The sequence below is a fragment of the Durio zibethinus genome, chromosome 2 (assembly GCF_047325235.1).
Source record: "Durio zibethinus cultivar Kanyao isolate XHJ-2024 chromosome 2, ASM4732523v1, whole genome shotgun sequence".
In the NCBI taxonomy this organism is placed as follows: Eukaryota; Viridiplantae; Streptophyta; class Magnoliopsida; order Malvales; family Malvaceae; genus Durio; species Durio zibethinus.
In genome coordinates this window covers 29,055,499-29,067,615 of record NC_143163.1, presented here as the reverse complement: position 1 = coordinate 29,067,615, position 12,117 = coordinate 29,055,499, and the positions used below count along the sequence as shown (strand labels likewise).

General features: G+C 29.3%; 2 pseudogenes; both read left to right on the top strand.

The window, feature by feature from the left end:
• Positions 1 to 6,532: 6,532 nt before the first annotated feature.
• On the top strand, positions 6,533 to 7,557 carry LOC149520107 (uncharacterized; annotated as a pseudogene).
• An 80-nt stretch (positions 7,558 to 7,637) lies between these two features.
• Positions 7,638 to 8,535, top strand: LOC149520106 (uncharacterized; annotated as a pseudogene).
• Positions 8,536 to 12,117: the final 3,582 nt, after the last annotated feature.

Genomic DNA, 12,117 nt, shown 5'->3' with positions numbered 1-12,117 from the left:
AATGCTAGTGGGTGTTTTGTTTAATTGCTTAACAATACTGTATTTGCTATGTTTGATCAACTTTAGAAACTCGCAAGCTTCTTCCTCAGAGATTGACTTCTTATATTATATTTCTTAGGTTACTGTCAGATGAGTCTTTTTTCTTTCTTTTGACACTTCTTCTCGTTTTTTTACTTTTTTTTTAATCTTTTCTAAAGTTTTTAGTGTATAACACACTTCATTCTTGGTCATATCACCTACTTCGACAATATTAATAGTATCTAGATTACTTGAGCTTGAACTACCATTTAATCTTTAGCCTACAACACCATAATCATATTTTTATGGCACTACCTTATTGTGTTGGTATCGAAAAGGACTATGGACATTAATAGTCAAAATTGGCTTAGAAATAAAAAGACATTCTTTTTTTTCCTGAGCTAGTTTTTCATCATAAAATATAGTCACTGACTTGAGCATGACCTTCGAAGGTGCATTTCCTAAAAGCTCCTTTCTTATGACATTCATTGAATATTCACCACACTTGTCAAAAAACTTAATTAAAGATGAAACCATCATTGTTTGCAACACCTAATGGAATGCATCATAATTTTGAATGGAATGCCTTATTGCCCCTATATATATTTGCAAGTTTGATCTAGATTATACTTTGTATGGCCATCATCTTGGTTTGAGGCCTTGGGATGGAGGGCACCAGCCTTTACTAATATATCAAAACACTTTTTCAAGAAGAGTTTCGATTTCATTAACAAATCTCTTGATACGATGCACCTCACCATTATCCATGATATTGCTTTTATTAGATCGGTATGATTTGGCAAAAGATTGCCATTAACACTTGGTTCTCCTTCCTTTTCAAAGTTTAAATAACCATTTTTAACCAAACCTTGTACCTTATATTTGAATACCATGTAGTTATCTAAGGAATGGCCCGTAATCTCAAAATATATTCACACATAGTATTGGTTGTACCACTTCGGGTAAAGAGGTTTTAACGATTCTTGATGGGTGGAGGCAAAAAGTTATTTTTCAAAAAGCAGAAGATACAAGTCAGTATACTACATAAGAATCGGATTAATAAGAGGTTTTTTTCTTGACTGTTCTTTTTCCCTTTTAGAAAACTAATTGGATTATTCAACTGAATAGGGAGTTAGTTTGTGGATGGATGAACAGGCACTTGAGGCTAAAAACTTGGTTAAAACCCTTATTGTGGCATGGTTGATAAGTGTAAAGGTTTGGTGAAACATGATTTATGGTCGGATAGTAAGGGTGGTAAGTTGGTTAGGGATATTATAGGATAAAATTATTGTTTTGGTGCCTTCCGTGAGTTAAAGCTTGGACATCCTCTTTCTTTTTAGTTGCATTGCTCTTCTTTGCATCTCATTTTTCAAGTTTTCCACTTTTAATCTCATTTTCAATTATCTCTCCCAATATCACCATGTCTGTGAAGTTTTTTGTAGCATTTCTCACTATTTTTTTTATAGTATGGCACTCAAAAAGTATTAACAAACAAAACGGTTATTTCTTTTTCGATGAGGGGTGGTTAAACATGGGCAACAACCTCTCTCCATCTTTGCACATACTCTTTAAAGTTTTTAGTGGCTTTTTTCTTCATACTCTATAAGGATAGGTGATTTGGAGCCAGATCTATAATGTAACTACAGTGGGTGATGAAAACCCTAGCCAACTTTTTCCATGAATGGATGCGACTTTTGTCCAATTGGACATACTATTTGATAGCCGATCCCGTGAGACTATCTTGAAATATGTATATCAATAGTTTTTTATTATAAGTGCTAGCAACCATATTTTTATAGTACACGGTAATGTGGGTCATTGGATACTTAGTCCTATCATATTTTTTAAATTTTGAGACTTTGAATTTAGGTGGGATGACTATGTCTGGCACTAAGCACAATTTGGTTACATTCATTGAGCCATAAATGTCCATTCCTTTAATGGCTCGTAGCTATTCTTCTATGAGGCTCATTTTATGTAAAGAGTTTGTGTTTTTTCTCACTTTTGAAGCTATCATTTTAAGCTTCTCTTATTCTCTTGGGTCATTTAGATAAAAAATATGGATTATATTTGATGACTTCATTCCTACCGTCGGAGTGGTGCGCCTTTGAAATTAGGTAGGTCCTTGTGTTGTGGCATAGTAGTGTAAGTGAATAGATATCCTCCCATAAAAGATGTAGGTTATGGTAGTGCTCTTTATGAAGTCTGGGCTCAATGTGGAGAAAATCTAAAAGATATAGGAGGTCATCATCCTCTTATTGTAGGTGCTTTTATTAGGGACTATCTTCTTTCGCCATTTTCTTCCTTTTATGCATCTTGGCCATCATGGCCATCATTGTAGCCAACTATTCTTTTATCTCTTCTTATGCTTTCTCAATCTTTTGATTTGATCTTCTTTCATGGCTCTTGCTCGTGATCGAGTATTATATGAATAATGGACAAGTTGATTCAAAGACTTTATTGGCTGATCTATCGTTGAACCTTTATTACTAAATTTTTTTTTTGAATAAATTAGAATATTGTGTATTGAAATTTTTGGGTCAACTTGTTGTTTTTATTTTATTTTTATTTTTTGGAAATTGATGTTTATTAAAATAAACATGGTGCACATGACAAATGAATGTAAGAAGAGATATTTGCTCTTTAACAAATTTCAACATTGGAATTTTTCATTAATTTCGAACAACTTTGGTTACATAAAGCTCATCATTCTAGAATTATCTCCATAAAAACATTTAATTTGCTTATAATAATGCTTAGGTTCATTTAGAAAGTTCATTAGGGGTTGTCTATATTCTCCGATAGGATCGACCTTTCGCTTTAATGCCTCTATCCTTTTGAACATATCTCTTGCTTTCTTCACCTCCTTGCAAATTTAGCTAGTCATATGCTTTATGTACTATTGCCTTCCAAGCTTTTTGTTTTCCATTTCATGCAAACATTTATTTCCAAGTCACATGTAAAGCTCCAGTCTCTTTTCTTTTTTTCCCACTCATCTATAATTGTTGAAATGTGACTTTCGTGATCTTGCAATTGATGCTCTAACCCTTGGATCACTTGGCAAAGTGACTCTTTTTCATTCAACATTTTGAGATGTTTTCTCTTCTTTTTTTCGAGCTTGATTTACAACTTCTGTAAAATAGATCCCAAAACTGTATAGTCGCTTGGATCAACTGTTCTTCAATCACTACCAATATTAGGGATACAATCTATCCATACTTTTCACCAAATATTTTCTTTCTCTTTTCACTTAATTGACCATAGATGATGGACAAATCTTCTAAATTATTCTGTGTGAGATCCAAATGTGCCATTTTGGGCAACCCTGACACATAACCAATAGGCAAACAATCTTCATTCTTTTGCTGAGCTTCATTTAACCAAATATGCACCTTATTATATGATCTACATGGGATATTTACAGATGATAATCCAATTTGTAGTTCTACGGGATTCATGAAAGAATATTCTTAAAAGAAAAGTGTTTTAAAGCAAATATCTCAATAGAAAAGTGCTTGATGTGGTTTATACAAAAGAGAAAAAGAAAAAAAAAAGAAAAAGGAAACAAAATTGAGTTAGTACATGAATATGATTCAAGATTAGAAAAAACTAAATTTTTCCTTAGTCATAAGCATTTAGGGTGCCACATAACCAAACAAAATAATAGCTTTTTTTGCTGGCCCCTTATTATTGTTGGGTTCTAAAAAACTACTTCTTTTTTTGTGAATTTTGTTTTATAACAAAAAAATCACTTTTTTATCTTTTGTTTTTTTGTTTTTGTTTTGGTTTGTTCAAAACACACAATTTTTTATTTTGCATGTTTTGGAATTGTTATGAAATGTTCCCCATTTGCCTTAAACTCCGGTGCTTTCTACAACCAAGTTGGTGAAACTTTAACTAAGGTTGGTTTCCTATGGTGTATTATATGCTTGGTTTGGATCGACACCCGTCTGAAGGTTATCAAATTATTCTTCATTGTTGTTCACGTTGGACTAGTAAGGCATCTTGATTGTCACTCATTATAGGCTATGAAAAAAAATGGTTCAATTTAAGTGAAAGTATTTTACTTGCCATTGTAGAGGTATCACCTCATAAGAGCACAGATATTTTACTTCCTTCTATAAGAGACAGAGCTTGAATATAAAGCTCATGCATGATATGCAAAGTGTTATCGTATGTGAAAGGGAAATTAACACAAATGCCCCATAATTTATTGAGAATCATATACACAAAAGAAAATAATTAAAAGGATATGCAAATGATTTTCTTTTATTCATTGTTATTCTCTTTATTTTTGTTTTTGGTGTTCTTCTTTTTTTTTTAGATAAATTCAAAGTTAAGGGAGTTAATGTTAAATACAAATTAAGACCATTAAACTAAGATTAAAGACAACTCATGATTAATTTTTGGCCCAACTCTATAAAAAATTATCCCTAATTGAGTCGTCAAGTTATCATAACGATTTTAGTATTGCTAGACGAATTTAAAAATAATTGGAGTTGGTACCAATCTTTTTTGGCTAGTTGTGGTTGGTCACCTATTAAAAATTATCCTTCTAATAAAATTTTAAAATTAATTAAATTTATTAAAAAGATAATTTTTAGGTTTGTGAAAACAGTTTGAGTTCGAGAGTTAGTAATACCTATTAAAAAACGGTATCAATTAATTATGTATTATTATTTGATTTTGACAAAATGATCTTAATTTTTGTATTTAAAAATAATTTTATTTTTATTAATTTATTTTCATTTTCACTTTTGTTATTTCACCTTTCTTTTTTTTTAATTTTCTTTTTTAATTTTTATTTTATTTAATGATTAATTTATTGTATTCAAGAAAAATAAATTAGAACCTTATTATCAAAAAATATCTTAAAATATTCTAGTACGTTGGTAGCATTGAAAGAATTTTTCTCACTTAGGTAATTCTTAGGAATCATTACTTGGATTTTCTTAAAATTTTGTCTTTGGAAGCTCGTATCTATTTTTCAAAAATTAAACGATATGCATGCAATGCACATGACTAAATATTAGTGTGCACATTTTATTTATCCATTTTTTACATTTTTTAATTATTTATTGATTATTGATTATATTTCTTAGAAAAAATTATTTTGGAAAAGAAGGAAAATTTTTATTGTATTGAAAAATCTTTATAAATACTTTAATACGCTAGTGGTATTTAAAAAAAAATTATCACCTAGATATTTCATTGACGTCATACTCAGAATGCCTTAAGATTCGATCATTGGATAAAATTTTTCTTTATTTAATAGTAATCTTTTTTTTTAGAACAAATAATTGTTTTTTTAAAACTTTATTATTAATTTTTGTATTCTTATTATTTACTATTTATTATTTATTTATTTTTTTGTATTATTATTTTTAAGTAGAAGAAAATTGAATATTTATTGTATTGAAAATTTCTAATAAATACTCCAATACTCAGGGAATATTTAAAAAAAAAACTCTTCATGCTAATTTCTTTAGAATCTCATCATTGGATAAAAGTTTTTTTTTCTTTTTTTATTATTTATTAATTTTTATTTCATTTTATTCTTTTTTTAATTAGAGTTTAAAAATTATCAAGAATTTAAATTTCATCTCAAAATAATAAATATTTATTCTATAAATTTGAAATTTTAAACATGTATAAAAAAATAAGCTAACAAAAGGTAAAAATGACAATAGTAAAAATAAAAAAATGAAAATAAAAGTAAAAATCATAAAAGAGAAAAAAAATGAAAAAAAACCCTGAACCAGATCAGTCAATGGTTTGGTTAATAGCTTAGGAAGTTCAACCTGTCTAATAGTAATTCAGATGCAGTTTGGGGTTGGTTCATCTAGACCAATTTGAAGGGATAAGGTGTAGGTCTACAGGTCTGGTCAAGCCAACATGTGGATCCTCCCTTGTTGAAACAATGTTGTTTTGCCTCTTTTTTTTTTTTTTCTTTTTCTTACTTATAAAAGCCAACTTTTTTTAAAAATCATTTCATCCCCTCTTTAGAAAAAAAAAATCTCCAAAAAAATTTTAAAAAACACAAAGCCTTCTTGCCGGTAAGTCGAAGTCTAAAAAATTATTAGTCGCCACCATATTTCGCCTTCACCATTATCGTGTCGGTGGTTGAAAAACTCCAAAAACAACCAATGGATTATTTTCAGCCTCCTTTACACCATCTTGAGCCTTGTTTTTGAAAAGCTCTATCCAAAATCTTAGATCCATTTTCAAAGTTTTGGTTGGAAACTTTTTTTATTATTGTTTTAGGTTTTTTGGTTCTCTTTTTTTTTATGAGTTGTTTCTGGTAGTGGATCCCCTTTCTAGGGGATGTATGGTTTGTTGTTTTGGCTTTTCTTTTGTTGTGTCTTTTTTTGACAGGTTTGGAAATTTTTTTCGGGGGGTTCAAGGTGTTGTCAACGACCTCCACACTACTAGAGAGGTGGTGCCTAATGTGATTTCTATTTTTTTTTCCATTTTAGCTTAAACCGGGTTTTTTAAAGACTTAGCCCTACCTACCATGGCCAAAAAAGGTGTGCCACATGATGCTTCTACGGTGAAAGGCTGTAGGCGACGAAGGTTTGTGGCATGACACCCATAGTCACGACACCTATAATCAAAGGCTCTTTTTTGTAATTAATTAATTAAATTTTGTTATTATTATTGTTGTTGTTGTTGTTATTATTATTATTAAAAGCTTTAGCCTTTATATGGATTTTGGGTCAAAAGTAAAATTTAGGCTTTAAGCCCAACTAACATGGATTTTGGACCTAATATCCACTTAATTGAAAAAGAGGCCCATTTTCAATAATCCAGACAAAACTGGGTGTCTGTAGCACATTGATAAAGTAATGCATGCACAAAGTTTACAACAAATTTTGGGTAACAAGTTATGAGTCAAAACTTCTATAAATGTTGTTCGATGGCTTGCATTTCAAGTTTGTGCTTTTAGAGATAATGATGAAACACCTGATTAAAAAAATTGAAGAAATTTTCTTAAGTTGATTGAACTTTTGGCTTCTTATAATGATAATATTAAGAAAGTTGGATTGAGAAATGTTTCTAAATTAGCCAAGTATATTTCTAATTTGATTCAAAAAGAGATTTTGAATGTTCTTACTAATAAAGTGCGAAACAAGATTCATGAAGATATTGGAGATTTGAAATTTTGCATTATTATTGATGAGGCTCATGATGAATCCTAAAGAGAAAAATTGGTTTTTGTTTTGAGATTTGTTGACAAAGATGGTTTTATTAGGGAGCTTTTCTTTAATCCTTGCCCATGTTAAAGATACATTTCCATTAACTCTTAAAAATAAAATATTTATTATTCTCTTTCATTATAGTCTTGATGTTCAAAACATTCATAATCAAAGATATGATGGGGCTAGTAATATGCATGGGGAATGAAAAGGATTGCAAGCATTATTCTTTATTGATTGTCTTTTTGCTTATTATGTATATTGCTTAGCTCATCGATTACAATTGGTTCTGTTACTACATCTAGAGAGTTACACTCTATTCATAAGTTTTTCAATAATTTGACATTCATTATCAATTCTGCTGATGCCTTGTGCAAACATCACAAGGAATTACAAGCTGCTCAAGCAATTAAAATTACGTGCATGTTGTTGATGAGCTTGAGACTAGAAAAAGTGCTAATCAAATAGGACTTTAAAATGAGCTGGTGATACTCATTGGGGTTCTCATTTTTACTCTATATGCAATCTTATAACAATGTTTCATACAACTTATTTAGTAATTAAAAATATTAAAAAAGAAAGATCCACTTATTCTCAATGAGGGGATACTATTGCTACATTGAAGTTGATTCAATCATTTGAATTCATTTTCATTTTGCATTTGATGAAAGAGATCATAGGCATTACTAATGTATTATGCTAAGCTTTGCAGCAAAAACTCATGATGTCTTGAATGCTATGTATTTGGTTTCAAGTACAAAGATGTTGATTCAAAAATTGAGAGAAGATGCTTGGAATGCTTGAGAATGTGATATTATTTTATGATAAGCATGATTTGAGTGTTCCTGATTTGAATGCTCAATATTTTGAAAGTCGATGTCAAAAATAACAAAGTTAAATCACTATGGAGCACCATTATAATTTTGATGTATTTAATGAAGTCATCGATTTTCAATTACAAGAGCTAAACAATAGGTTTAGTGTACATGCAATTGATCTTTTGACACTTAGCTCTGCTTTAGATAAAAAAAAGGTACAAGTCTTTCAATATTGATGATATTTGCACTCTTGTAGAAAAGTATTATCCTCTGGATTTTATTGAGCAAGAGAGATTGAATTTGGAATTTCAGTTAAAGAATTTCGAATTTCAATTAAAGCATTTTGAGTGTGATATGCGCAATGATTTTAAATTGCAAAGTTTGTCTTTTTTATCACAATCGTACCTTGTTTTGATAAAAGCAAGAAAATCAAAAGTATATTATCTCATAGATAGATTCATCAAACTTATTTTAACTCTTCCAGTGTCTACAACAACCAGTGAGTGTGCATTTTTAGCTATGATAATTATCAAAACAAGATTATGAAATAAATGGAAAATGAGTTTCTTGCAAATAACTTGGCTATCAACATTGAAAAAGAGATTGCTGAAACATTTAGTTCAGATTCAATTCTTGAAAACTTTGTTCTTTACAAGAACGTCACTCACAATTTTAGATACGATTATTTATTTGTTGTATTTTGTTTTCTTATACTATTGTTTATAAATTGATAAAATTTATGATCTTATAAACTTGTGATTTTTTTTATTAGTATATTACTTGTATATATATCTTATGTTAGTTAAATAACATAACTCAAATAAAATATTATATATAATATTAGACTTTTAGTTAGCCCCCCAAAATCAAACATGAAGATCTATCACTATACACAAGTCCAATTTAGCCATGCATCTAAGAGAAGCTAAAACCCATGCAAGGTTTGCATTATGTAGCCCAACATGTAATCGAACCAAAAGCCCAATGGATGATCATTTTATATTTCACCAAAGCGAAAGTTATTATGCACAAAGGACTCTTTAAATTTTAAAAAGTTTCTATTCCAATGAAACAAATCAAGAAGATATGGTCTTTAAAATCAACTTAGCTGAATATCCTGTTGGAATTTCAAAAGGATGTTAACTTGGTAAGACACCTAAGTATAGAGGCACGAATAGATCAATGAAAGAGTCTCATTTAGCCAACACAAGCTCCACATCCTTCAAGAGCTTCCTACATTTGGCCAAACTTCTTTCAAAATTCAATATCACATTTAAATCTCAAATGTGTTTAAGCTAAAGTGGAATTGTCCAAATTGATCCCTTAGGCCACCCCTTGTATTATAAATAGGTTAGGCCATTTCACTTGTAAATTATCCATTGCTCTAGTTTTTACTTGATTTTGTCTTTAGTTTTTGGTTTTAAAAGTTTCTTTGTATTTTCTTTTATTTTCAACTAGGGCGATAGACTAGCCTAAATTTTTATTTTTTCAAGTTCAAGTTTTAAATATAAGTCCAGTTTCTGCTTTCATTTCCAAGCTTTCTTTTCTTTATTTTGCACCCGCACTCTTTCTTCCACAAGCACTTTTATTTACTTTAAAAGCCATTATATTTTTTATTTTTTTCTTGATAATATTCTCTTTTACATTCAGTCAATATTTATTTCTTTTATAAAGTAGTTTGTTCTTTCACTTTCCAATCCCAGTTACATTTCAATCTTGCTTTTTTCTTTTTTTGTATATTTGGCCAAATTCCATTGCTACCAAGTGATTACTTGGCTAACTTAGCATTCGGCTTTGACATTTTTAGCACCTTTATTTTCACTTTCAATCAATCTTCCACTATTCGATCTTTTAAATATAAAGCTAGGAAAAACTCCTTTGGTAGTTGGTTTTACACCTTGTACATAATTCTCAAGGGAACAATACTTTACTTCATCGTTCATTATATGGATACAACCTATGCACTTACAAGCTAAAAAGCAACAATAAGATTTAAACATGAATAACAATATAGAGGCACTTAATAACTTAACTTGTTGTAATAAAGTGCACACCTGAAACTTGGTCGCTAGATACAAATATGAAGTCATCACAAATATTTTTTACTAAATATGATTGGTCACATAACTAAATTTTTTCTCTTTTAAAAAGGTTCCTTAAAAGGGTAAATCTTAGCCTACGAAATCAAATTAATCCCAAAAGCATGGTTATATGTAGGAAAAATATTAGCACCCCTACAACACCTATCCAAAGGATAGTACAAATTGATTTTATGTTATCCATAGCCTTAAGAACATCCTTTTAAAAAAACCTTAAATAATTTATATATAAAAAATTGTTATTAAATTATTCCAATAATTTGACAACAATTTAAAAATATTTTCTTATCTTAAAAATATTCAAGGAGACTATTATCACTCTTGAAAATGCTCCATCATCATATTTTATTTTCTATAATTTTTTTTCAAACTAATAAAATGTTTTAATAGTTTGGTAAGATTTTATTTTCAAATATCATTTTTACAACTCATAAAAATATTTTGATAGTTTAGTAAGGTTTTATGAATTTTATTCTCAAAAATCATTTTAAAACTCATAAAAAATTTTCAATAATTTGATAGGATTTTATGAATTTTATTCTCAAGAATAAATTTTTTAACCTATGAAAATCTTAGAATAGTTTTATAAAATTTCATGAATTAATTTTCAGAAATCATTTTATTTATTTATTTATTTTTAAAGTTTTATGAAAATCTTTCAATAGTTTGATAATGTTTTGTTTGTTTGAAAAATTATTTATTATTGTACTTAAGATTCATGAAAACCTTTTAATAATTTGTTAAGATTTCATAAATTATTTTGAAAAATGTTTTAAACAAATGAATGCTCTAATAATTTGATAAGTTTTCATGAATTTGTTTTTGAAAATTTATTTTTTAAATCAATAAGATTCTTAAGTAGTTTTGTAAAATTTATAAATTTAATTTTTAAAATGTTTATTTTTTTAAACTCATAAAATCTTTCAATAATTTGATAAGATTTATGATTTTAATTTTAATTTTTTTTTATTTTTAAACTCACAAAAAATGTTAATATATTGATAAGATTTGTATTTTATTTTTCATAAAATTATTTTAAAATCCACAAAAATATTTTTTTTTAAAAAATCTACGAAATCTTTTAATATGTTAATAAAATTTTTTGAATTTAATTTTTATTCTTTCTATTTAAAAATTCTTAATCCAAATAAACAAAAAAATTAATTAATTAAAAAATAAAAATATCAAAAATTGATTCCTGCTTAGCATCGGCTTGGCATCGGCGCCACACTAGTTCAATGGCTCGACTTAGTGGCCTAGCACTCAACTAGGAAACGGCTTGAACCGGGTTACAAACCGTCTGGTCATGATGGAGCATCATTCGGGTCTGCTTCTCGGTTAAAGGGCCTGGCTTCTTACTTTCCAAAACAATGCTGTTTCAGTCCATTATTTAAGACAGAAAATATATTTTTCTCTTCATCGTTTGCCCTTCTCCTCTCCCTCCTCAATAATTTTCTCTGCCTTTCTCTCTAACTCTTGGGAGCTACTGCCGAAAAGCTCATCCAAACCCAGTTCACGGCCACTTTCCCAGCAACTGGTGATCGTCGTCATCGCTATCGCCATCCATAATCGTCCTCCGGTCATCGAAACCCACCAAAATTTTCGGAAACAATCTTTCGACTTTCTCTGTCCCTATATCAAATTAGATATCACTGAATCTTCACCAAATTGTGTAGATCTAAAAATAAAAAGCCGCAATCACGTACAACCAAACCCTTCCGCTACTGTTTTTGCCATACGCTGCCACTATCAGCCCTCCAAACACCTTAAAATCAGCTTTAAACCGCTCATCTCTATCTAATCTAAGGAAAATTCCAAAATCTTCAACACTAACAACTCGAGATCCAAAAACCTTTTTACCAGAAAACTAAATCTAATTTTTTGCTTACTGCTTGTATGGTTTTCTGCCTATGATTTGTGGCGTTGTTGATTTCTCTCTCTGTTTCTTTACCCCCTTCTTTACTGGTGATTGCTCTGTTGAATTTA